Genomic DNA, 26,316 nt, shown 5'->3' on the forward strand with positions numbered 1-26,316 from the left:
GTCAAAGTCCCTGCACATGACCCCAGGCCCTTTGTCTGGTCACTGACTCTCTGAGTACCTCTGAGTATCGTTGTCAGGGAACAAAGAAATATGTGGTTTCCCAGCTCAGTCAATGCCAACTGTGAGAAGTCAGAAGCTCCACACCTGGCTCACCTAATAGGTACCCACCTTGGCCAGGGCAGTGCTTTCATACCCTCACCTCCACACCATGCAGATCATGGTATGTGACTGGTAGGCATTCTCCTACAGGCCCACTACTTCCTCAGGGGTGGCCTTAGGGTTCTCCAGTGTCTTCACACCTATTGAGATGCTCAGATAGGAGGAAACCAAGACCTTGGTGTCTGATTTCCTAGACTAAATTTTCCCATGTTCCCCTGATGTTTGATCCTTCCCTCAAGGCAAGAATCTCTCTTATGTCACATCTTTTTAACTTTATTTATTTATTTATTTTGGGAGGGGGGAGGAAACATATGTATGCCTGCATGCATGAGAGAGGGAGGGGCAGAAAGAGAGAATCCCAAGCAGGCTCTGTGCTGACAGCTTAAAGCCCTACACAGGGCTTCGAATTCATGAACTTCGAGATCATGACCTGAGCCGAAATCAAGAGTTGGATGCTTAACTGAATGAGCCCCCTGAGTACTCTTTACCTCTCATTTAAAGTGATATCAATGATTAAGTCCACCCAATCTGGATCTTGCTATGTTAATGGGAGTTTAAGAATTCAAGCTGCATGCTAACAAACTCCTATCCTGGATGTCAGTAGCTGAACATTGATGCTTTCTCTTTGCCTGCTACTGTAACTAACCTAAACTTTTATGAGGTAAATAGATGCTTCTGGCAGCATAAAGGGAGGGTAAATATATGTAAGGAGAAAAATACATTATATTTTAAAGAGTATTACCCTAGTTAAAGCAATAACTTTGGGAAGGAAAGGTTTAGAAATGGAGCTTCTAAAGCTGTCTTCTTTAGGATTCCATCTACGTACATGTGTGTGTCTGTGTGCACGTAAACATGCCAGGGTGTGACGATGTCGATTCTTCCTGCAGGCCTTTAGTGAGCTCTTCTGACATCCTTGCACTGTGCTACAGAGGGGAGTATGGTGCACCTCTGTCTTCAAGGAGCTTCCAGGCTTCAGAAGGTGAAAGAGTAGCAATGGATTATATACAGAGTTGCACAGCTGAATTCTGCTTTCCGAGAGGTTGGTGTTTCAGTCTGGTAAACATGACTGATGTTTGAGTTAGCGACCATAATAGGCCTGGCGTCCCCTTACCTTGCTTGGATCTGCTCTTCAGTCTCCTAAAGTGGCCAGTTCTAGTTAGTTTTGCTTTTTCCAAATCTAATTCCTTTAGCATCAGTCTAAGTTTCCATGAACATATATTCTATAGAAAGGCCATGGTCAACAAGATCAACTTAAATCAATAATAAGTAAATAGAGAAATGAAGTACAACTCAAGGCTGTTGCTCTCCTTCTGTGGTGGAGTTGTTTGTTGTTTATAACTAAAATTCTGTCATCCCTTTAAGCACAGGAAAACTCTGTTTTATAGTGTTTCTACTCCAAGGCTCTGGGGCTCAAATAGTCCTAGTGGCTATGAGCAGTGTTTCTATCTTGACCAGGGAAAATGGGAACTTTGGTCTTTGTGAAGGTGGCAGAAACTGGGAGACTGGGAAATCAGACAGGTCAGGAAAGTACAGAGCAGAAATAAAAAAGCAGGTAAATATGGTGCCGGATGGTTGGGTCCAAGAGGAAAGAAGAGTGAGCTAGGTGCCAGGAGAACAGTATTGTTACTGATAAACTCGGTAAATCCCTTTCCCTCTCTGAGACCTCTGAGAGTATTGAGCTAAGTGGCCCTAAATGTATCTACAACATTCTGAGCCAACTGGACAACAGAAAAGTCAGCAGGGATAGAAACCAGGTCATAAGTAGTCTCAGGACATTTATGCGCTGGTTCTGTGAAGACTTTCCGTCCTTCTGAGGTTTTCTGTCTCTGCAGCATGAGACTGCTTAGTCCACCTGGTGCCAGAGCTCATAGGTGATCCAGCATTCTTGCTTGGGAGAGAGGGGCTCTAATTTCCTTGGGGAGAATCATTCTGGTGGTCAGCAAGTGGCCTCAAACTATTTTGGCCTTTAGAATCTTTTGAAAGAAGGACAAAGTTTCTGGGATTTCTGGGCCTGTGTTGAAAAGGCTATTCCTTTGGATCCCAAGCCTGTAATTAGAGATATACCTCAATACCTTAGATAATGCCTTTATCAAGGTCCCATCAGAGCTGTTTTGCCAAGGCACAGGGAGGACTAACTTATTGATCTTCCTGCCAGCTCATGTCCTTGAACTTTTCTTCTTTTGAGTCAGATAGAGAAGGTAGTGAAAGCAATCCAAAACCTTCATTTCCTAGGGCATGTGTAAACCCAGCCCAGCCACATCATCTCAAAAGGAGGCACTAGGTAAGTAAGCAGTTATCTTGGCTTTCTTTTATGTTTCCTTCCACCCAGAGCTCCTTCTCTTTTCCTGCACATTCTCTTGACCTTCAGAGAACTCACATTTTGATAGAGGGAAACGTTCCATTTTTGAAAAGTACACTAAAACATTCCAGGTACATGGTATGACTACACAATGGAATGGAGGGATACAAACCAGGGAGAGGGGAAGCCTATTTAGGCAGCTGTGGTGGTGGTGGTCATAGAGTAAATGTGATTGAATGACAATTGGAAGATGAGCTCTTTATCCAGTGTGACAGGGTGGGGAGGGGTATTCCTGGCAGAGGGAGAAAGGTGGGCAAAGGCAGACAACTGTACAAGGTCATGGAGAGTTAGAGGTTACAGGGTGAGAGAGACTGGAGAAACATGTGAGATTTTGGATTTTCATATTCTAGGATTTGGATTTTATCCTGTAAGCAGCAGGGAATCATAAGGGATTGAAGTGATGGAATAAGAATTATAACTTAGGCCAGTGCAGTGTTGGAAGGGTCACAATTGGAAATGAAAATTCTAGTTAGGAAACTACTGAAAGAGAGTTGATGATACAAGGAATGTAATGGTGGTGGATTTCATGTCATTTGTTATAAGGTTAAAGGGGAGGTAAAGTGTCAGATAATCAACAAGGTTTTGGCTTTGGTTGTGGGTAAAGGGTGATGGTGCTTTCACCAAGCATGGCACCACAGAAATCACACTGGAATCCTAGGAACATTTCACAAGCTACCAGAGCTTTTTACTGCGAAGGGGGTTAGCACTGCTCTATTATTGTACTTCTTTAAACATTTTGAACACAAACCATAAACAAAATGACTGAAGGCTGGACAATTATACACCCAGGCATCTTCTTCCATGGAGATGGCAAGTGTGCATGCCTGTGTGTGTATATATGTGCTTGTGTGCACGTGTGTGTTGTTGCTCATGCTCTGGATGCATATGTGTGTGCTGCTTCCATCATACTGGATTCTCAACACAGTATCATTTTTCAGCATTAAAATTCCCATCACCTCCCAGAAGTGCTCCCTTTAGGATCCATTTCTGCTTGGCTCAGTGTGCACAAACATTCCAGTGGGATTGATTGCTTGTGTCAAATTAATTTTTTCCCTTCCCAGGGAGTGTCTGCCATGTGCAAAACGGGGAAATCCCTAGGCCTCTAGCCAAATGCAAGTTCAGATAGACGAGTAAAGTTAGGCTTGGGTCAAGAATTGGCTTAGATGGCTACAGAGGCTGCACCTGGATACTTAAGACACCTTTCCCAGCATGCTTTGTGTCTGTTCCTAGGCAACAAGAAACTTGAGGCTGGGTAGAGATGTTGCATATGAGAGGCTTGAGTCTTTGTAGTATTAGCTGTGGTACCACTTCCTGATCTCTGCCCCATTTTTTGTTACTGATTTATGTAAAGGTTGAAGAAACCTCTGGAAACAAATGGAGAAAATGCTGGCTGCTGGGCAAACTTTGGAGAGGAGCTCGGGGGTAGTTTTCTTTTCAGCCCCAATCCTGATGCTTCCCTGCAGGTTTTGGTGGATACTCAGAATGGACCTGCTAGGCCTTTCCCTAGCAGGTAGCCCTTAGTTGCATGGTGCTCAGCCAGCCAGTCTTACCATATTACGCCTGACTCCAGACACCAGATTAGGGACCTTTCCCACAGTTGAAACCATTGGTCAACTGACCTGTGTGCAGCAGGGTAGTCTAGGCCATGCTATCCACTGATGAGCTAATTTGTATCCCAGCACTTGAAGCTTTGTGACATGTATGATAAGGTTCCCCTGAGAATGGTTATGTGTTCTTTTCCTGTAACCTGAAATTCTGGAAGTCCTGATTAGCATTCATTTACTTTAAGTTCAGCTTTGTGGTTTATTGCTACCAGTAGTTCTAACCAAAGTGTTTTTTTTTTTTTTTTTTTTTTAGCAGTTTATGGTCTATAGTCTAGCTGAATGTAGCTCTTTAATTAGTGGGGTTTTGGCAAGTATCTTAGCTCATTCAGTAAACTGCTAGCCTTCAGAACCTTTGGAACTTTAAGAAATCTGATGAATTTCTCATCCCAGTGGGTAAAATGCTAACCTTCCACATTATCTCGTGTAACAGTTACTTCTTTTGGTGCATGTATGTGGGATTTAGATTCCATTTGCCAAGAACTTTTACATAAATCAATATCAGAAATGATTTTTAGCATTTCCCAACAGATTCTGTAATGTATCACTTCTAGTGGAGGGCACACATCAGACTTGGTTATACAATTTAATTCTTTATAATTCTTATAGAATCCGATTGTAATGTCTGGCTTTTGAGCCAGGACAATTGGATTGCTGGAGGGGTACCGGGGTCACAGAAGTCTGCTAAAGCACTGCCAGAGTGTTTCCTCCTCCCCACTTCTCTTGCCACCCAACAAGTCTCTTGAATTCAAAAGGAGATCATCTAATTTCTTCTCTCTACCCAGTTTCTAAACTCTTATAGCCATTTAGTATGTTCCACGTAGTTTGTTTTGGTGTATTTATTTGATTTGTTATTCTCTGAGACTTTTTTTCAGACCATCCTAATTATTTTATCTTGCATTATGCTAGTCATGGAATAAGCATATTTGTGACTTTCCCTTTAGTTTTTAGTTTTCCCCATGAGAAAGACCAAGGCAGCTGCTCAGATGAGGTCCTTTATGTCAGACCCATAGCCAAGTATGCAATCATGTGCTCCCTTAGGTTTCCCAGAGGCCCTAGGACCATAGAAGGCTAGATTTGGCAGGACCTGATGCCAGAAGTGGCACCATGAAATCCAACCCTAAATCTCTTTAATGTAGAGCAGAAGGGCAATCCCTTTAGGACTCTGCAGATACTCTGGTGGGTGCCATTTTTTTTCCATGCCAAGACTTTTAAATTCTTATGCATTTAAATAGTTCTGTATCCAGGTAAATGCTTTATTCCTTCCTTCCGGGACTCTTGATATGTGCACTTGTGAGGCTTTGTTCTCTGGGACTTTTCCATTTCTGGGCTGTTGGATTCAATTTTATCTCCCCATACATCAGCTTATGGTGAGAACCTTGCAAATTCCTGGAGAGCCTTTGTGGAGGTTAAGAACAAAGGAGGTAATTTATCTTTTCAAGTGTCAGGGCTTTTAACCCTATGTTAGTTGTAGTTGGGGCTGTGCTTTCCAGATACTACTCAGCCCTTGAAAGGAAATTTGCATGTGATTATTATTTTTTTTGGAGGGGGACTCACCCCAAAATATGAGCGGTGGAAGGCTGTTCTGTTTTGGGTGTCAGTGGAGATCTTCTCAAGTCTGCTTGCTGGCTTATCACCTAGACTATGGCTGCACTGTGGTACAAAGCCACACGTCTCCCGTCTGGGGAGCCCTGTATACTGCTCTTAGCTCTGCACTGGCCTTCTGTGTGTTCTTGGGCAGGCCACCGCACCTCTCTGGGCTTGAGTTTCATCACTGTAAAGCAAAGGTGCTGAAAGGGATGGTTACTGAGGTTCCCTAAATCTCTAAGTCATTTTTAGGTCATTTTGAGAGTCTACTTAGGAGAAGGTCCTCCTTTGCTTATCTCAACTCTGAGAAAATGCTGGTCTTATAAAGACTGACTGGGGCGGAGGTGGGTCCCTGTGTTTCATATGACACACAACATTCAGAATAAATTACCACTGGTTGATCTGTTCCTAGCCATTAAAAATCCAACAATAATGAACTAGCCTTGCCAATCTCTGGGTATGCTGGATGAATAAATCCTGAGACAGTTATAGTATCCTTCATCCATACTTTTATAGGACCTGCCAAATATTTATGGGCTTCCTAAGAAAGTACAGTCAACAATTTTGGGGTAGCTATAATCTATTTATAACAACTACTCTTAAACATGGTTTGTTTCCTCTCCTGGTCGGTAAAGAAGATTTTTAAAGGAAAAAAATTTGTTTGAATTTTCTCAGAGCCTCCAACTTCTTTAAATTGGATATTTGGCAAATCTCTTTCCCCAGAGATATTAGTCTTGGCTAGCCCTGCCAGATCTTTTCCCTTCCTATTAGAGGGAGTTTTAACTTCCATTGATTTATCCTTTACCACATTTGGCTTGGTCAAGGGCCGGTGGGGGTGGGGGGCAGTTGTCAGAGTGCTCCTTCCTCTGGATATTACACCTCCAGGACCATATCCTGTTCTTTTTTTTTTTTTAATGTTTATTTATTTATTTTGATAGAGATCATGATGTGGGGCTCAATCTGTGAGATCATGACCTGAGCCAAAGTCAAGAGCTGGATGCTTAACTGACTAAGCCACCTAGGCACCTCCTATTCTTTTTCTTAGAGACTTCCCCACCAGATCCCATCTTCTGCCACTCTGTCTTCAGATACAGGTATTATTCTGGAAGCTGGGAAGAGGGTGAGAAACTGGGAACTGAGGAAACAGAAGCAAGGTTTAAAGGTCAACAAATTCTCTAAGTTTATAGAATGACCAACTGTCAGTCCAGAGAGCGTAGCCATATCAGATTGCATCCCAAACCCAGATTAAGGACAGCAAGGGCCCAGAGAGGAGGAAGATAGATATAGGCCAAGATGAAATGGCAGAGGGTCAGTCAGGGAAAGCAGTAAAGGATCCATTCAACATCCAGGGCATCTGCAGAAGTGAAGAGGCAGCAGGTGAGGGAGAGATGGATGTGAGTTCCAGATATAGAAGTCTTATTGACTGAGGAATCCCTTCACTTTGTCCCTATCCCCTGCACGTACAGGTGCCAACTCCCAAGTAGGAGGAGCCAGTGAGAACACCTGCTGCACGGTTCTTGATGTCATCAACTGCTATCCCCGTACTTCCCTCTGGATCAAGTCATTCCATGAGGCTTTGCCATTCTGCTGCTCATGGGCCTACTGTTCTCTCCATTTATTGAGGCTCCCTGTATCCAGGCTGTTCTCTAAGCTTGGAGTTACAGTTTGAACCTTCTAACTATCTGACTGTTAAGAAAGTGAGCCACTGGGCATCATCCCAATTCCCCACAGGACATTATCCTTCAGTCCTAGAAGGTCTTCATTTATGTTACTTTCCCCTTCAGTTCATGATACCAGAGCTACTACCTGCCTTTCTCTGGTTCTTTGGCTGATGTCACATTTTCTTTTTTTTATTAAAAATTTAAAAAAATATATTTATTTTTGAGAGAGAGAAAGACAGAGAATGAACAGGGGAGGGGCAGAGAAAGAGGGAGACACAGAGTCCGAAGCAGGCTCTAGGCTCCGAGCTGTCAGCACAGAGCCTGACACCAAGCTCGAACCCACAGACTGCGAGATCATGACCTGAGCTGAAGTTGGACGCTTACCTGACTGAGCTACCCAGGCGCCCCTGATGCCACATTTTCATGTTGAGTGCTTGGGTGCAGTTAACTCACTCTGATGGGTGGGCCAGGTGCTCTTTCTGGCCGTAAATAAAAATTGTACCTTGGTGCGGCCCATTTATCTTTGTCCTTTTATTCTGTAAACATGGGAGGCCCTTACTGTTTTTTAATCCAAACTCTCTTCTGAGTTATTGTTTACTTCCCTCTTGAGCTTGCAAGTTTAGAAGTTACACATCTCCCTATGGTGCCAAAGAGCATCAGCCTTATCTGTGGCCTGCCTCAGCACTGTAGGCTTTGTAGTCCTGACCTGCAATTGGATTTTTTGGGATTTCCTATGAGAATTGATCCAGCCCAATGAAATCAATGAACTTCCCTGTTATATCTGTCTTTGCATCCTATACCAATGGATTTAATGTCTTCTTCAACCTTTTCCAAATTGGACCATCCATCCTCCAGGCTGAAGATGCAAGTGTCCAGATTTATAATTTTTTTAAAAGCATGTAGTTTGAGTTTTGGAAGTAGTTTTAAAAAATGTAATGTGAGAAATGTCACTTTGCATCAATTATTGGTTAATACCTGGTTGAGTCCAGCTCTTATTCCATTAGATATATGCTCCTCATAATCCTCTTCCTTGTCCTCCCCTTGCAGAGACTTTCATTATATAAAAAGAAGGGATTGGGTAGGGCAGAGGCTCCCAAACTTTCTCAGCTCATGGTACCTTCATGCCTCACTAATTTCCCCATGGCACCATTAGTCCAAACCAGACACTTAGTAGATCTTCTCATCAAGTAGTTAGATCCCAAGCCTTAATAAGTATTTATGTACTTAACTAACAATGTAGTAGCCCTTTGAAAAAGTAATACACATAAATTGAGAGAAAAGTTTTTTTATTTCATTTCTTAATAACCACGGTTACTTACTACTGAGACATATGTGCCTGTTGGGCACTGCACAACTTCTCAGACCTTGGAATCAGATTAGATATTACTCCCTTCATTTCCTGCTCCATATTGATTGTTGTGTTATGTTTGGTTTTATCATAGCAACTGCTCTGAATCCAGTTTTGCAAAGATCTACTGTCATTGAAAGGAATGAAGTACAATTTAATGTTGAAGCTGAGAACTATCTTTTGGTAGTAGCCACGTGGTGTCCAGCAGACATCAAACATTGATATATTTCCCTCAAAAATTTGTTTAAATTTTAAATGAATTTGCTATGGTGCCTGGGTGCCTTGGTACATTGATATATTTCCTTCAAAAATTTGTTTAAATTTTAAGTGAATTTGCTATGGTGCCTGGGTGTCTTGACCATAGTTTGGGAACCATGGGAATAGTGGCATAAGTGTTGGGGAATCTTCTCTGGGGGTGATTTTAATGCTTTTTATCTCCTCAGCATAGTTGCCATTCTCTAGATTACCATGTATCTCCTGAGAATCCCTTAGCTTCTAGGTGGCTGTGATTCTTTTTTTAAATGAAAACAAAAAAATTTTTAAATGTTTATTTATGGTTGAGAGAGAGAATAGAGGAGGGGCAGAGACAGCGAGGATCCAGAGCTGGCTTTGTGCTGATAGCAGCAAGCCCAATGTGGGGCTTGAACTCATGAACCATGATATCATGACCTGAGCCAAAGTTGGATGCTCAACCGACAGCCACCCAGGTGCCCCAGGTGGCTATGATTCTTAAGGGATCCTTTCTCTCCATCCTCTGTCTGTCTTACTGAGTATTCTTGAGACCAATTTACACTTATTAGAGTCTATATCAGAGGTCCCTTCATGAGAAAGGCTACATCTTGCTACCCTAAAAGAGAGGAAGAGGAGATAAAAGTCACATCAAATAGGGGAGCTGGGGTGGGGCTATGTATTACTTTTTCAAATGGTGGGACTCACATTCAGGGTGAGCAACATAATTTACAGGGTCCAGTACAGAATGAAAAAGCAAAGCGTCTTGGTCAAAAACAGGAAAAAGTGCCATTAAAAGTGTCAAAATATTGGGGCGCTTGTGTGGCTCAGTCGCTTGAGCATCTGGCTTTGCCTTAGGTCATGATCTCATGGTTTGTGGTTTTGAGCCCCACGTTGGGCTCTGTGCTGACAGCTAGCTCAGAGTTTGGAGCCTGCTTCGGATTCTTTGTCTCCTGCTCTCTCTGACCCTCTTCTGCTCTCACTCTCTCTCTCTCTCTGTCTCTCAAAAAAAAAAAAAACAACATTAAATAAAAGTGCCAAAATATATAGAGTTTCCCGTGGTCTCTCTCTTGCCCTGCCATGGTGTTTTTTAAATGTTGTGGTCCATTAGCCAGTGCAGACTCTCACAGGTACCTGGCCCCTTCTTGCTTGTCATTTGGACTCTGCTGGGTCCTATGAGCTGCAGGACTGACCCCCTGGCAGGTCCAGAGAGGTTGAGCCAGGCATCTCCCTTTTCTCATGGGCCCATGCCTCAATCTAGAATGGTCCAGCCCCAAGGATATTGCAAGCACAGGGACATGCTAGCTGCCTAGATGGCAGGTGACTGAGAGCCTCACCCCTGATGTTGCCTATTGAGCATGCTGGGGTGTGGCCAACTTGGAGGAGAAATGGCTGCACCGTGCCCTGTTTTGTCATTGTGTGTGTGTGTGTGTGTGTGTGTGTGTGTGTGTGTGTGTGTGTGACATTGATTTGCCCCATGTTTTTGTGCTCAGATCCCTATGAGAGCCCAGAAATGGAGAGGCTGGGCACAGCCCATGTCCCCAGGGTTTAGGAGAATGAGTGGCTGAAAACCTGTCCCTGGAAGGTGGCCTGTGTATACGATTAGGCCCCAGTCCTCTGGGACATGCTTCATTTCCCATCAGATTCCACTTACAAAATACAGATTCAAAGATTAAATTCTTAATAATTTCAAGAGAGTTATCACAGAGCATTAAACCCTGATCTTTGGGCATTCTGGGTGCAGGAGCCTGTGTGGCTACACACTCATGAAGCCAGCAGTGAGGGTTGCTAAGGAGGGTAGCAAGTACCCAGACATGGCCAATGGTGCACATGTGTGCCTGTCATAGGCCACACTGCCTATCAGTGAGTTGCCCCCAGATAATTAGAAAAGACTGAGTCAGTTACCTTTCTATGTATCTTGTCCTGCAAGCCGAGGCCTGTAAGCCTTTGAGAGCCAGGTTCAGCAGACAATGCTGCCTGTGACTGAGCATGTTGAGCTCCCAGTGGTTGAGGAATTCACTAAACTGTGGTTCGTTGGCTGTGCTCACATCTCTGGAAATATAGCCAGTTTGTATTGAATCTCACCATGTGTCAGGCATGATGCAAGTCCTCGTCTGATTCTCATAATAACCCCATTTTACAGATGAGAAAGCTGAGGTTAAGTGACTTGCTCCAAATCCTGTGGTCTGTAAGTGACAGAGCCAAGTTCTGAAAGTGGACTGTATGGTTGCAGAGCTCACCTATGAGCCCGTACACCGTCTCTTCTGGGTGTAATCCAGCTTTTGTTCACAGTAATAGCGCTACGCTCATCTCTATTTCCTAATCCCAAACAAAATCTTTCATTTGATTGTAGATGTATTTCCATACAAGGACATTTATTTTTAATTTGAAAGTTTTTTTTCAAAATGAAATAATCTCCTAATTTACTAGATGTGTTTAAAAAACTTTTTTATATTGTTTTTATTTATTTTCGAGAGAGAGAGAGGGAGAGAAAGAGAGTATGAGTAGGGGAGGGGCAGAGAGAGGAGGAGACACAGAGTCTGAAGCAGGCTCCAGGCTTCAAGCTATCAGCATGGGCTTGAATTTGTAAACCACAGGATCATGACTGGAGCCGAAGTCGGATGCTCAACCGACTAGCCACCCAGGTGCCCCAAAATGTGTTAAGAGCAGCATGTGGCCACACCTTTTTAAATTCCCAGTTCCATCATCCCATTGCACTTCCAACATGGATGTTTCTGTAGCAGGGTGTAGGCTTGAGGTGTGTTAGCCCCATTTTATTCTGGGCTCCATCCCTGCAGACTGCCAGTGGATTAAGTTCACTGGCCTGGATCTGAGGCAGCGATGCAGCCAGTCCATTCCACGTGGTGCGGCAAAGGAAACCAGGCTGCGCTGCCTTCTGCAGCACAAACATTCACTGTGAAGAAATAAGATGGTTGATTTAGAACAACACAAGAATAGTTATTTTACTTTCTGAGACCTTGCTACTCAAAGGGTGGGTCGCAAGCCAGCAGCAGCAGCACCACCTGGGATCTTGTTAGAAATGCAGGATCTCAGGCCCTCCCAGACATGCTAAATCAGTTCTGCATATTAAAGAGAGCTTCATGTAATTCATTTGCACATTAAAATTTGAGATGTACTGTTTTAAGCCTGTGTGTGTGTGTGTGTGTGTGTGTGCGTGCGTGTGTGTGCATGTGCGTGCTCATTTTGGAAGAAAGACATCCTTTGTCATTTATGTTAAACACTCTGCCTTGGACTTGTGTGGCTTTGAGTAGGTAGCAAACCTCCTCTGAGATTCAGTTTTTCTTTATGTAATGAAGAAGTGAGACCAGATAATTTCTGTGGTCTTATCCTGGTTCTATGGTTTTAGTAGAAATCCCTATGCAAAAGAACTTTGTAACAGTTTATTGCTTCTATTTAAAGCCACCTTTGGGCATTTATGCATTTTTAGCCTTGTCCGCTTTATCTTATACACAGCTGCTAAAACCCAGTCTTTCCAGGATGTGACTTGTGTGACTATTTGTACCAGAATCACTTGGCGGGGGTCTGAAGTGGTGGTGGTGGGGGGGGGGGGGGAAACATTGTTAAAATGCAGATTCCTGGGCCCCAGCTCTGACTTCCTGAACTGGAGTCTCTAAAGGTGGAACCTAGAAATCCACATCATTAACCTCTGTGCTCCAGTGTGAGTGTTAACACTTTCCTGTTACTTTCTAAGTACAAAAATCTCTACTGGATGTCTATGATTATTTTCTCTTGCTTTTTTTTTAACATCCTACACTTCCTTGGTGCCTTAGAAAAATGGAGCACAATGGGAAAAAGGAGGATGTTGGGAAAGGGAGCTAATTTGGAGAGTTGACACTGACTGAGTGTGTGGTGATAGCAGGTGACTCCAGTGCAGTTGTCTAGAAGACACTTGAGGCTGCGAGACTAAGCACACAGAAGAGAAGAGGGTTGAGCCCTGGATTTGGCAGTGTCTGAGCCAGGATTAGGAACCAGTAGGGCATTGAGAGATGTAAAGGGAGAAGAATGCAGTTCGTTCAAGTGTGAGAAGTTATTTTTGCACCAGGCAGCAGAGCCTTCTCAGGAGTGGGAGCACATGGGCAGTGGGAGGAGAGAGGTTGCAAGTGGCTCCATGACTCAGCTCTGAGGATGGCTCAGAGTTAGAGTTTGTGGGTAGAAAGGGGTCCATGAATGTCCAAGCAGCATTGGAGGGGCAGAAGGAGAGCCAGGACAGCTCAAGGTGAGGACACCAGGAGAGAAGAGTGTATACTGGTCAACAGTCAAACACTGGAGGCCAGTCATGCATTTGTGATTGAGGGCTTAATAGCGTCATGGCAGACAGATTGTATGTGATTTAAAATTTTTTAAATGTTTTATTTATTTTTGATACAGAGAGAGACAGAACATGAGAGGGGGAGGGGCAGAGAGAGAAGGAGACACAGAACCAGAAGCAGGCTCCAGGCTCTAAGCTAGCTGTCAGCACAGAGCCTGACGCGGGGCTCGAACCCACGAAAGTGAGATCTGACCTGAGCCGAAGTCGGAGGCTTAACCGACTGAGCCACTCAGGCGCCCCTGTATGTGATTTAAGAAGGCAGTGGGAAAAGAAGCTGAAGAGGGCAAGGTGCCAGGGCCTGATATGGGGTGATGGCATGGCTAGCACTTTTGCAGGGTAGGGGACCCTTGGGACACTGTGACGGTGCGCTTTTCCAGGGGGCAGAGGTGGCGGCCCCGCCTACTCAGTGGGGTTGGGTATTTGCCCTTATTGCCCGCTTACTGCTTACCCGGTAATGCCTGAGAAGTTGCCAGCTTGGGAAGGAAGTGATGTGGGTGTGATGGGGGAAGATGGTTGGTAAAGACACAAATATTCTTGGCCAGTTGGCAAACATTGGGAGCAGCAAGCTGGAGGCAAACAGATGTCAGTATTTAGAACAAGATGTTTGGACATTTTCGGAAGTAAGAGAGCCCTTCTCCTCAGTACTTCCAGGAAGGATTGGTAATTTTCTTCCTCCCTTGAATTTAGTTGGCTACTTAACGTAATTCCAACACACGATAGCTATATTTGGCAGATAGCCAACTTCTCTGGGGAGCTCAGATCACAGCACCGTCAGGTCGATTCAACAAGGATTTCTTGAGGGGGTGTCCTCTGTAAGCACTGACTTTGGTGGAGTGAGGATTGAAAAAGTGTGGGCCAACTCTTCAGGAGTCTTGTTTAAAGGATTGATGTCCACAACTCTAATAATAATAATAATAACAACAACAACAACAACAATAATAATAATAATAAAGAAAGAGGCAGACTTACACTCTTTATACACAGACACAAGTTTTCTAGATGTGTGCTGTTTTCCATTTACTTTGATTATCAGGTAAGCTACTGAGGAGCAATTGGAATTTTTTTTAAGTAAAGAGAAAGTAAAAGAAAGAAAGACTCTAGTGCCATTAGCAAGACATAGAAGGTGGGTTTGGGAGGAGTGTTGGAATTCAGTTCATTTTGACCAAACAAATGACTGATATATGACAGGCCCTGTGTTAAGGATTGAGGGTACAGAGATAAATAAGACATGGTTTTGGCCTCAGGAGCTCAGAGCCTAGCAGGGAGACAACCAAGGAAACAGATAATTACAGCTCATCGTGACACATTCTGCAAGTGGGTCATCACTGGATGCTAAGCAAGCAGGAGGAAATTTTGATTAAGCCTTAAAGAACAAGGAGGAGTTTAAAGGGCTGAGAGATGGTAAGAAACTTTTGTTTTTTCATTTTGTAAATCAGTGAATGAAATAATATGATTCCTCTGGCAGCCCTTTAGTGGCAGGGCATATATTTAGTATTTAGAGTTTTGTTGGGGACTTCCAGCTCCTGACTGTAAGCAGGGGACTTATATCATGCACTTGCTTCTGTCCTCTTCTCCCTCCAGTTCTCCCTTCATTATGTTCCTCCTCCCTCAGAGAGGTCTAAAGCAGCGGTAGTGATGACCCCTTCTCCTTGTCAAACCCCATTGCACACAGTCTCCCCAGGAATGGGGAGCATGTGTAAAGGTTTTGGGGAGGGTGCCCAGAGATGATGTTGCCCAGTGCATCCGCTGCTTGGCGGGGCACTGAAGAAAAGATCATGGTGTGTGTGTTAGGACTGCTTTGGGTTTGGGTCTAGAATATCAAAGGTGCCTCTCTGTACCTCTGAATGATGCAGTATTTCCCTTCCATCTGCAACACACATTGTTTTCAGAGCAAGACTGCCCACAGCAAAGACATGAAGCAAATTTTGACAATTTCCTCCCTTCTGGGTGAGACTACGCACCTCAGAGAGACCCCCCACCTTCTCTTCAGGAGCCTCTCTATCTTTCCTAACTTCCTTGAGTCGTTCCCGGCAGACAGAAGCAGTGCTGTGTCTCATGCGTGTTGTTTCTGTGTGTCTGTTACATGGTCGTGTCTGCAGTTGGGCAGTAGCTACATTGGGAAAGTTGATCTTTTCCAGTCAGGAAAGACTGCTTTGCACTAAATTTATACAGAACTGTGTGGAAGGAGAACTGGAATAAGAAAGAAGGTTTTTCATTTTAAAAGACTATTTAAGAAGGAAAAAGCCCAGCAAGGAGCAGATAGCATAGTGGTGATGGGGGTGTGTGCAGTATGTGAACTAAAATTGGAACAACTCGGACGAGGTCACCCTGGCCCACGCGGACTCATAAAGAGCCCCATGTGTCGTGTGGACAGTTGGGGAAATAGAGTTGGATATAGACTAGTTATTAGATGATATGAAGGAATTATTATAATTATTTTTTAAATGTTTATTTTTGAGAGAGAGAGAAGAACATACACTTACATGCCTGCGTGGAGGAAGGGCAGAGAGAGAGAGGGAGACAGAGGATTTGAAGCCAGCTCCGTGCTTTCAGCCTGTCAGCACAGAGGCTGATGTGGGGCTCTAACTCACGAGCCATGTGGTCATGACCTGAGCCAAAGTTGGATGCTTAATTGAGCCACTGAGGTACACCAGGAATTATTAAATTATTGTTTGGTAGGTGTGATAATGGTGTTGTGGATAAGAAAATGCACTCATTTAAGAGATTTGTACTGTAGTGTTTATGGGTAAAATGTCATGCTGTCTGTAATTTACTTCAAAATACTATAAAAATGATGAAGCAAATGTGGCAATGAGTTAAAAATCATTAAATTCATGTTATGAGTATATGGGAACTATCTATACTATTCTTTCTACTTTTCTATATGATTAAAACACTTCATAATAAAACAATGCAAAAAAAAAAAGTGATGGCTCTGGAACCAGAATACCTGGCCTGAATCCTGGATCCATTTTGTGCCATTTTCTTTTCTTTAAAATGAGGTGGAATGATAAAGGTACCGACTGCAGAGGACTGTGTGAAGATTGAATAGTATATTCAATTGTATAGTACATCAAATGCTTAGATCAATATCTGGCAAATAAATAATAACTTTTGTTATTATTATTACTATTGTTATTGAAAAGAAACCATCTTGGGGCACCTGGGTGGCTCAGTCGGTTAAGTGTCCAACTTCAGCTCAGGTCATGATCTCATGGTTCATGAGTTCGAGCCTTGCAACAGGCTCTGTGCTTTGGATTCTGTGTCTCCCACTTTCTGCCCCTCCTGCGGTCACGCTCTGTCTCTGTCTTAAAAATAAATAAACATTAAAAAAAAAAAAAAGAAACCATCTCAAGTAGAGATATGAAGCCCAGACTGAGACTGAGAGAGGGAAATCTATCCAGAGGCTGAGGGACATCCTACCATTGGTGACAGCCCAGATGGACCTAGAGGGCTTTATGCTGAGCAAAATAAGCCAGACAGAGAAAGACAAACACTGCATGGTATCACTTATCTGTGGAATCTAAAAGACAAGCAAACAAACAGAAGCCCAACACCTAGAAAATAAGTAGGAAAGTGGTTGTCAGAGGCTGAGGGAAATAGGGAGAGATTGATAGAAGTGTACAAACTTTGAGCTGTGACTACAGTTGGCAATAGTGTATTATATGATTGAAATTTGCTAAGGGAGTAGAACTTAAATGTTCACACATACACACACACAAAAGATAAATATGTGAGGTGATGGATGTGTTAATCAACTAGATAGAGGGGAATCTTTTCGTGATTTGTATGTGTATCAAATCACCAGGATGTATACTTTAACTATCTTATCTGTCAATTAAACCTCAATAAAGCTGAAATCAATTTTTTTTTCCCCAAAGGCCAGACAAAAGCATCCATTGTGGGACACCTTTAAGTTTGCGTTGAGTCTAGCATGTGCAGAGGTGGATCTGAGCTTGATGGGGTCTAGGATACCAGATGACACCCTTTTTGCTATAGGATGTGTTGGGTGTTGTCAGGGAGCGGCTTGTAAATAGGAAGACACTGCTGTGAGGGGTGACAAGGCCACCTCCAAGGAGAGGTGTTGAGTTACCAGGTTGGGTGGAAGAGCTTAATAGACAATGACATGAATGTTGTGCTGCTTATCCACACATGGAACTGAGGTTTTTAAGCCATTATAAGCCATTGTGATGCTTTTTTTTCTTCTGTAGAAGAGGAAATTTTGCAGGTAGGCATCAAGAGAGTTACAGAGAAAAACTCTGTCTGGGGATTCAGTTGCACCAGAGAAAGTCTGGAATGTGAGTTGCCTAGTGCATAAATTTTCAGAGTGAATCTATCATTCAAAGATGGGACTAGGGAGGAAATGGGTTCATTAGGTGTACCAGTCAGGGCCTCCGCAGGAAATAAGTGACCCAGTCATGTTGGGCAATCTGCAGAAAGTTATGAAGGGGCTCTTTACATAGGTGTAGGCAGGGACTAGTAATGGGGACATTAGTTTCTCTAGACCTACTTGAATGAGGAGAGGAGTAGTTACCTAACCCTGGGGCCAGATAATCTGTGTGAGAGGGCTCATACCTCAAAAAGAGCTGTGACTTTCGGTCTAGGGATACAGTCAGCACATCAGAACCCTATAGAGAGCTGTGGAGAGGTAGGAATTATCGCAGTCTCTTTCTCTTTCCTTCTTGATTTCTCGACAGGGCTTTCCAATGGCTGGAAAGGGCCATCAGGGCACCAGACAGCAAAGGAGTCTTGATGCAGTCCAAACAGTTCAGCCTCCCAGGGTGTGGAGCAAGCTGGAGAAGGGTGGAGGGTGTACATAACACTTGCCAGAGAGCAATGAATGGTGGATCTGGAGGGGCAAACGGAGACCTCTAGTCCACTAGGAGAAGAATATGAAGCTTTTAGGAAAAACATTTTTCACCCTAACCTTACTCTTAGTTACTTCCCCATTGCTAATATAGGAGCCAAGAGGTCTCTTTACACAAGCACCAGCAGCTTTATGCAAACACGATTTCTAAGGATACAGTGTTAGCTATGGAGTGTAAGCTGAAAGCAGAGTATATATTCCCAAATGGGACATCCAAAAGGAATATTAGAGATAATTTAGCCTAACTGTCTCATTTCTACAGATAAGAAAACCAAGTTCCTGAGATCCCGCATATGTCCATAGCTTCTTAGAGGCAGAGCTAGAAAGAGGACACTCATATCCTGTCTCTCAGTGAAATGAACTTTTCTTGAGGCTCTAATTCTACTCCAACATCAGATATGAAATTGGCACCTTCCTCCCATTCTGCATTGCTAACCTTGACTCTTTAAGGTCATCCCACCCACTCCTGTTATGATAAGAAATTTCCTTGATTTAATCATGGCCTCTAAGTGTGCTTTACACAGAATGGGTACCTACAGGTCATGGAACTGAAGGCTCATGGCCAAAGTCATGGGATAGGTTTATGCACTTAGGATGGGTTAGAGGTGGGTGGAAGGACCACATCCCTGACCTCTGTATTCTGCAGGGTCATAGGTCCTCTACCTTTGTCTCACTACCATTATCAGCCTTCCTGCCACTGCTGTGGTTATGGAAACCAGAATTGAGAGGTGAACAAGAGGGCACAGACGGCACAAGGTGCCTGTGGCAAGTACATACTTGCTTTTTTGGAGAGGTGCTGGGGAGGAAAGCCTGGCCGGAGCAGTCCCAGTGAGTAGCTATGGATCTTGTGTACATGGCCTGGGCAGAGGACCATGAGGCCTGAATAAGTGTCACCAATGAACAGTTGGTGTGTGGCATGACTGTTAGGTATTTTCTTGGTCCTTCCCCTCTTCCTAGCTTCTCTTTAACACATGTATACTCTGCTTATTTTTTCTAAATAAGTAAGCAAGTAGCTCACAAAGCATGATAGACATGCTTATTAGTTTTATCATCTTTATTTTGTTTGTTTTATATAGAGAAGAATTGAACATTCTTAAATAACAGCAAATACACATTACATTCTCTGAGTATTCAGGCTTAATATTTATATTTTGTACCTTGTTTCAAGGCTTCGGATATTAAAAAAAATCTGAGGTTATTGTTTTAACTTCTAAAGATAAAAAGAGCTAGAGGGCCCTTAGGTGACTTTTCCTTACTAAAATTACTTCTACCTGGCCATCTTCATAAGTCTCAGAATTGGATCATTAGACTGTCTCCAACTATGAGATGTGAAGACACAGTCAAGAGGCTCCTCACATGGTCTGCTGCCTGCCTGCCTCTTGATGCCTTGCACATGTCTTCTCAGGACCTGTGTTGTGGCAACCAGGAGGCCTGACCACAGGTCTGATCCCTATAGGGCCCAACTTGTGTTGCACCAAGGAAGACATAGCTTCCTTTCCACAGGTGGTGCCTCCTTTTAACCCTGGGCAGCTTTTCTGACAATCCTTTCATGAAGGGGGCGGTATGACAAAGTTTGGATAACTTAGTTTAACCAGATCTCATTCTAGGATCAACTAGAAGTTGGGGATGGGGCATGGTCTTCCTTCATGAAGGAAGCCAACCACTCATCTCCATCCATGGAACTCAAGGCCCTTGTCAGCCTCTACTTAGTGTAACATATTGTTTTTCCATATGTGGCCACCTCAGTGACATTCAGATTGTGACACTGAAGAGTCCAGATCACCCTGTGAAATTGGGACTAAAACTAAAAAGGACGGTTGGCCCAGTGACACTGATGATAGCCTTAAACAGCACTTATATTCTGAGTTCCTGGGAGAGGCTTTTTTGCTGAGTGTGCTATGGAGTGAGATTTAGCCTTTAGAGTTCATCTAGTACTAACCATCCCCCTGCCTTTTCCATGGAACACACTCAGTACTTCTGTTTAGTCCAGAGATACAAATATGAGGCAGCTAGAACAAAACCTCTTTCTCTGCCTGCCTGCATGCATCACAAACTAACAGCTTTTCATTTGGACATCAAGACCTCCTGCTCCCTGCCATGTCTGGAGATGAGAGAGAAGCTGGTGGAGTTTAGGTGTTTATTAATTTAGACCCATCTCCCCAACAGTTGAATAATGCTTATTGACAGAAGCATTTGGAACGTATCATTTTTACAAAAGGAAAAAAGATCATGGATCTTGGAGGATTGGGCATGGTGAAGAGGTGTCCCTACTAACTGATGGTCTGAGGAATGACTAGTGTGGCATTTTCCACTTGATGTATGAGGAAGCAATGCAGTAGTGATTGGGATAGGACCTGGAGGCCCTGAGCAGTGCCTGTGTGGAGACTAGAGACCACGGCCACGCTGTCGGAGTCTGACTTTGTGCTCTTTTATGACAAGGAGGCATGAATAATAACAAGGTCACCAGTCATTAATCATCATACTTACTATTTATTGAGCACCTTCCAGTGTTTGGGACAAGGCTAGGGATTTCTACAAATATCTCATTTAATTTTTAAAATAACATTTGTGGTTCCCATTTTAAAGGTAAATAAACAGAAAGGCCAGGAACTTGCCTAAAATCTCACAGCTATTAAATGGCAGAGCTAGGATTTAAACCTAGAAATTATATACATGTCTACTTTCATGGTCCATGTTCTTTCTATTGCACTGCCCTATGGGGAAATAAATTCACAGAGATCTAGGAGGAGGAGGAAGAAGAAATACTGAGGGAATGAAATTAAAATGTCTAAGGGACTAGGGATCTTTCAGAGTTGTGTCTACATGTGTGTCCCTCTAGCTAGTGCTCAGCCCAGGGATAGTGCTGGAGAGATATACAGAAATCTGCTGTTCCCTCTTTCACTTGTAGCAGAGAAGAGGGCATGCTTGAGGAAAAGCAGGCAGTTTGGATTAGCAGGTATGTAGGATAAAAATAGGAAATCAAACTAGGGTAAATTGGTGGTAAAGTCGGAGATTTCTTTACCATGCAGTGCAAGAGCCGGTGAGTGTTTTTGAGTGAGGGAATGACATGATAGAGCTACTTTGTTGTAATAAAATTATTATTATTATTTTTAATGTTTAGAGTAGATTTTGGTATGGAATGCCAAAGGAAGCAGATACCACATGCAATTGAACTTCAAGAAGGTAGAGGTGAGTTAGGGAATAGTCTGTAGGAAAGGTGACATTTGGCTTAGGCCTGAAATGATGAGAGGGGCATGCTATCCCTGGAGGAGAGACTGGAGAACCTCTTGTCAGGCTGCTGTTCAAATGGGCTAGACTAGCAGGCCATTTAGAGACCACCTTGCTTGAAAAAGGAGTTACAGCAGCTTATATAAAATATGCACTGCAATAGGATAAAATGAGGTGATGAAATAGGAGCAGGGGAAAAATTATGGTAGGAAAAGTTAAAGGAAGGTAGGTTAGCAAAGTTAGCTGGATTTGATCCCATTTTCTGGGAACATGCCCTGCAGGGTGTAGGACAAAGACTGCTATAAAAGACAGATCCTAGTGCAGCAAAGACAGAGACAATGGCACCAAGAATAGATGGACAAGCCTTTGTGGAGCGCAGAGATGAAGGCCGATTCAGTGATGGAGTGGCCAGAGCCCGGTGGAGCCCAGATGAGAATTCCCTGGGGTCAGGGAGCATGTAGGAAGAGAGAAATCTGAGCAGCTGACTCCATTGCCATGCTATGTGATGCATGCATGTGTTCATGTGTGACCTCAGCGCCACAGTGATTGCTGAGAAAATTGGAATCTTCAAGGTCTCTGCTCGGAGCACCAAGCTCCATGTTCTATGGGAGCACCAAGCTCTATGCTCTATGGTAAGAGGTCTAGGAAGCAGCCAAGTATGTAGTTACCAGGTTCTTGGAGAACCTGCTGGAGTTCTCACTTTACTGTCTTGAAAACATAACCATGCCGAGGTTAGACCCAAGACTTTGCTCCTGCTAGAACCTTTGTTTGAATATCCCTTCTATCCTAGCCATGCTGTGGGTAATCTATCCATTTTGTGAGGTTGCAGCAGTATCCCACTCCAGGTGGGAAAGACGTCTGCTGTGATATTACTCTATTCCCATCTCTGATCTCCTTGAATGCATCCCAGGACTTGTCATCACAAACCTTCTTTCATTATTGTTATTTCATATGCCAGGTGTTTTCTTCCCAGCCAGACAGATGTTAAACTCCTGGAGGACAGCTGGGAATATTTTTGTAAGTCTTAGTGCTCTTATGCTGGTGGTGTTTATACAGTAGAAGCTAAATAAAGCTTGCCAGTCTCTTCCTCTGGTATCTTGTCTCATGTGTCAGCTTCAGGCATTCTGTGCAGTGTGAGATTGTGAATAAAGCCCTCCACCCAGTCAGGAGGTCTTGGTTTTAGGATTGATCTATCCTTGTCTTGGATATGTCCATTCTCCCTTCTAGGTCTTAGTTTTCTTACCTGTAAAATCACAGGGTTCTACTAAATGATTGCTAGAATCCCTTCTATAATATAATTATGTGATTGAAAATGCCTTAATTCTTGTTATTTTCTGCATTGTCTTGCACTCTGCACCACTTTTCTTCCCCTGTTCCATGCTAATGTATGTCCTTGAAGGATTTCTATTCACATTTAAAATTTGGACTCAGAAAGAAGCATTTCCACATGAAGGACCACCAGGAAGGAGAGAGAGGCAGCCTTGTGTCTGGTTGAATGGTATGGGGGCATGGTGTTCCTGTCTCTTTATGTGTGCTGGGATGCTTGGTGTTCTGAGCCCAGCCAGGTATTACCTGGTGGTGGATTCTCCAAGTAGAATCCCTAATGGGTGTCAAATTAGCTGAAAGTTTCCAGTAATAAGAGCAGCCACTGATTAAGCCCTTTGCAGATGTTATTGCTAGCCCTCTAGCCCTCTCCAAAGGCTGAAAGGTAGTGGTTACTCTCCCATTTGCAGATAAAAGAATAGGTTCAGACAGGTTAAGTGATTTGCTAGAAATTGTCAAAATCAGATTCTTGCCAAAGAGTGACTAGGTCTAAGCATGAGCCCTTTTCATCAGTATTACCTTGTAACTCCATTAAACCCTGAAGAAGCGAGCAGAAGACATCCGTGCTGCAACCACATAGGAAGGTAAGAATCCCCCAACTGACAAGGTGTCTCCTCTGTTAGAATTTCCTCCAATCACATTAGTCCTTGAGCAAGAGGGATTCATGAAAGACCTTTTGAAGATCTTCTTTAGCCTAAGGAGTCTGTGATTTGTGGAATAAGACATATTTCTATCCCAGGATCCAAATTTCTTTTTTCTAAGAACTGAAGCTGAATGTTCTTCCATGGATTGTTAAGACACCAGGAAAGGAAAAGAGGATATTAGCCAGGATAAATGTAGTGGTAGAGTAGCGATTTATTTTCAAGTAGTGGGTATCAATTTTCTAAATACAATCCAGGGACATGGCACATTTCCCTCTTTAATCCTTTTTCAAGTCCTTGTAAAGGAAACAGAGACAGCTCAGTGCACCCTCCTTCCTAGTCTTGTTCTATTCTGATCTGCTCCTTGAGTCCTCCCCCACCCACCATGCTTAAAAGTGACCTTTTCTTGTTAATGAAAGGAAATGTCTGCACCTTCTCTAACCAAGTCAATCAATGCTATTGATGAGGTGTCTGCTGCTAATGAATTCCTCTTCTCACTGAAGAACCATGAAATAAAATAGAAGATGAAGATCCTGGTCTAGGGGAGTTTTGCCCATAGAGTTTTCATGGAGGTAATAGTGAAGTCTCCTAGGAACATGGATACAACAGAATTGAAGCTGCCTCTGAGGGTTAAATTAGATCCATCCATGTCTCCTGCATGGGTGGATGTGATGTGCTATGTACAGCTTTGGCCTGGGAGATGTATAAATGAGTGAAGGATGAGAAAAGATGCCATCATTGTGACCTGGGAATAAAGGGTTGCTGGGCTGAAATGTTACTGTCATTTAGTAACCCCAAACCTAAGTAATTGTACTGAGTGCAGTCTGGGGAAAGACTGTGTGTAGAAGGTGCTGGTGTCAGCTGAAGTACTTCTGAAAGGCAAGTTAAAGAGGCAGAAGCTGATAGTGCCTCTTTGGCTCTGTCCACAGATGAGAGAACTTTGTTTCTCTGGTAGATCTGTTCCTAGTCTTGGAGTAGTCACATCAGCCCATTGTGGTCTTCAGCTATTGAGCCATGAATTATTCTGCAGACTCCCATAGCCTTGCTTACATGCTCACTAAGCAACTTTTGGATTATGGTTTGGTTTTCCTAGTCCATCAGCCTACACTGACTTGAGTACTCCAGGCCCTATGACAGTTGTATTTTGTTGTTTGGGGGTATCCAATAAATGGAACTTCTTGCATATATATCAGCTTTGTGAACTTGGTTGATGAGTGTTCACCACAAGGGATCTACTCTCAAAGCTCTGACAAAGTTTGGTTTCAGGGTGCACCCCCGTTACCTCAACAGCTTCATGGAGGACAGTGCCATTTGTGGACTCCTTTAGAAGCAGTTAGTTGTCCTCTACTGGTAGAAACCATGCTTTCTGCATGTTCCCATGCAAACTTTCTTAAGAGCAGGCAGCAATGACATTGTCACATGGAAGATACTTCACCAGTGTATAAAGCAACGGACAGACAGTCTAAACAAGTGTTGCACAAGAACATAGTAAGGAGACAACTGAGAACTGAGGAGTTGTAGAATACAGGTAGCTAGAATCATTTACCTTTTGAAAAAGGAGCCTTTTGAAAGTTACATTTAGATTGAGGGAAAAAAGCAAGAACATCAAGAAAGGAATAAATAGATCTCCTTGGGAAGACATTGTTAGTACTACCTAATATTTATTGAGTACTTATTTTGTGCTGGCTACTGTATTAAGCTTTTTATAATCGTGACCCCAATTGATCCCCAGAATCTCCCTTTGAAGTTGGTAAACATTATTATATCCGTTGACAAATGAGGATATTGAGCTCTTGAGATCACTGAACTACTAATTAGTAGAACCAGGATTTGGACCTATGCGTATAGCCCCTATATTATTAGAACAAACTTTTGCAGATGACACACATAGAACTCTTTTGTTTCTGCCCTCTTCAACAAGACACTGACCTCAGGCACAAAATGATAGAGGATGTTTCAGGGTCCACGATGCTGGTGGGTGCCTGTGGGGAGAAGTTGGGCCCTAGTTTTGAAGGAATGAATAGACTTGATGAGTGGAGATGGATACTGGGAAAATGTTGCATGGACTCATCCCATGTGGTATCAATCATGTGAGAGGCAGTAAGAGAGGCATAACAGACATATGGGATAGGTCATGGGGAAATGTGGACCCAGAAAGGGATGCTGAGCTTGCTTAGGTTTGCATTTCTGTGGTCACCTCCCTGCTATATGCTCAAGACAGAGATGCAAGAACAAAAATTAATTCAAAGGAATAGGCAAATCCAATCTTATTCTTTTGTTTGTTTTAGAATTCTTGGTTCATAGCCTCAGATTGGCTTTTCTGTGAATGTCTGCTTGGGTTTATAAACGTGAAATTCTTTCTATGTATTTTGCATGAGGGAAGAAGAGCTGATCCATGGTGGGCCTGACTGGTCAGGGGTTAACCAAATGCAGTGGACCGTCTCTCTCTTAGTCAGTCTTCTGCTTAGCCAGAAGCATCTTCTTTGAGTTAAATCTGAGTTGGTTCCACTCTTACAGGAAAATGTAGGCTCTGGAGCTCATAATCATAAGGTCTGGGGAATGGATCCCAGAATTCATCTTATCTGGAGAAAGGAGACTAAGGAAATGTCATGGGGCAGAGAGATCCCGAGAGATCCCATCACACTGAAATTCAGTTGCCTCTTTTATATCAGCTCTGAGAACCTGAAAAGATCTTCCTATCATTCCTCTTGATCAGCAGTTCTTTTTCTTTTCTGGAAAAGTATAGACCTGTAGAGTAGCTCACCACCAACGCCCTCTAACAGATTATTCATAAGAATGTTATGTAAGACTAGTTCTAGTGTTGATGCCTTAAGAACTTCATATTTTTTGTTTCTTAACTTGAAGTGTCAGTTTACTTTTTCTTTATGTTTCTCTTAGTGTATCATTATTCAATTAAAAAAAAGCTTTTACTTTTGAGAAGGTACAGCATAGGGAGTATAGTCAATGGTGTTGTTGTGTTGTAT

General features: G+C 43.1%; 1 protein-coding gene and 1 long non-coding RNA gene across 2 annotated transcripts in view; both read left to right on the forward strand.

Moving 5' to 3' along the window:
- KALRN (kalirin RhoGEF kinase) overlaps positions 1 to 26,316 on the forward strand; it is a 609,954-nt gene that overhangs the window by 15,919 nt on the left and 567,719 nt on the right. The window lies entirely within an intron of this gene.
- Positions 1 to 26,316, forward strand: part of LOC115291825 — a 65,156-nt gene that overhangs the window by 13,080 nt on the left and 25,760 nt on the right. The window lies entirely within an intron of this gene.

The sequence above is a fragment of the Suricata suricatta genome, chromosome 5, assembly GCF_006229205.1.
Source record: "Suricata suricatta isolate VVHF042 chromosome 5, meerkat_22Aug2017_6uvM2_HiC, whole genome shotgun sequence".
Taxonomy (NCBI): domain Eukaryota; kingdom Metazoa; phylum Chordata; class Mammalia; order Carnivora; family Herpestidae; genus Suricata; species Suricata suricatta.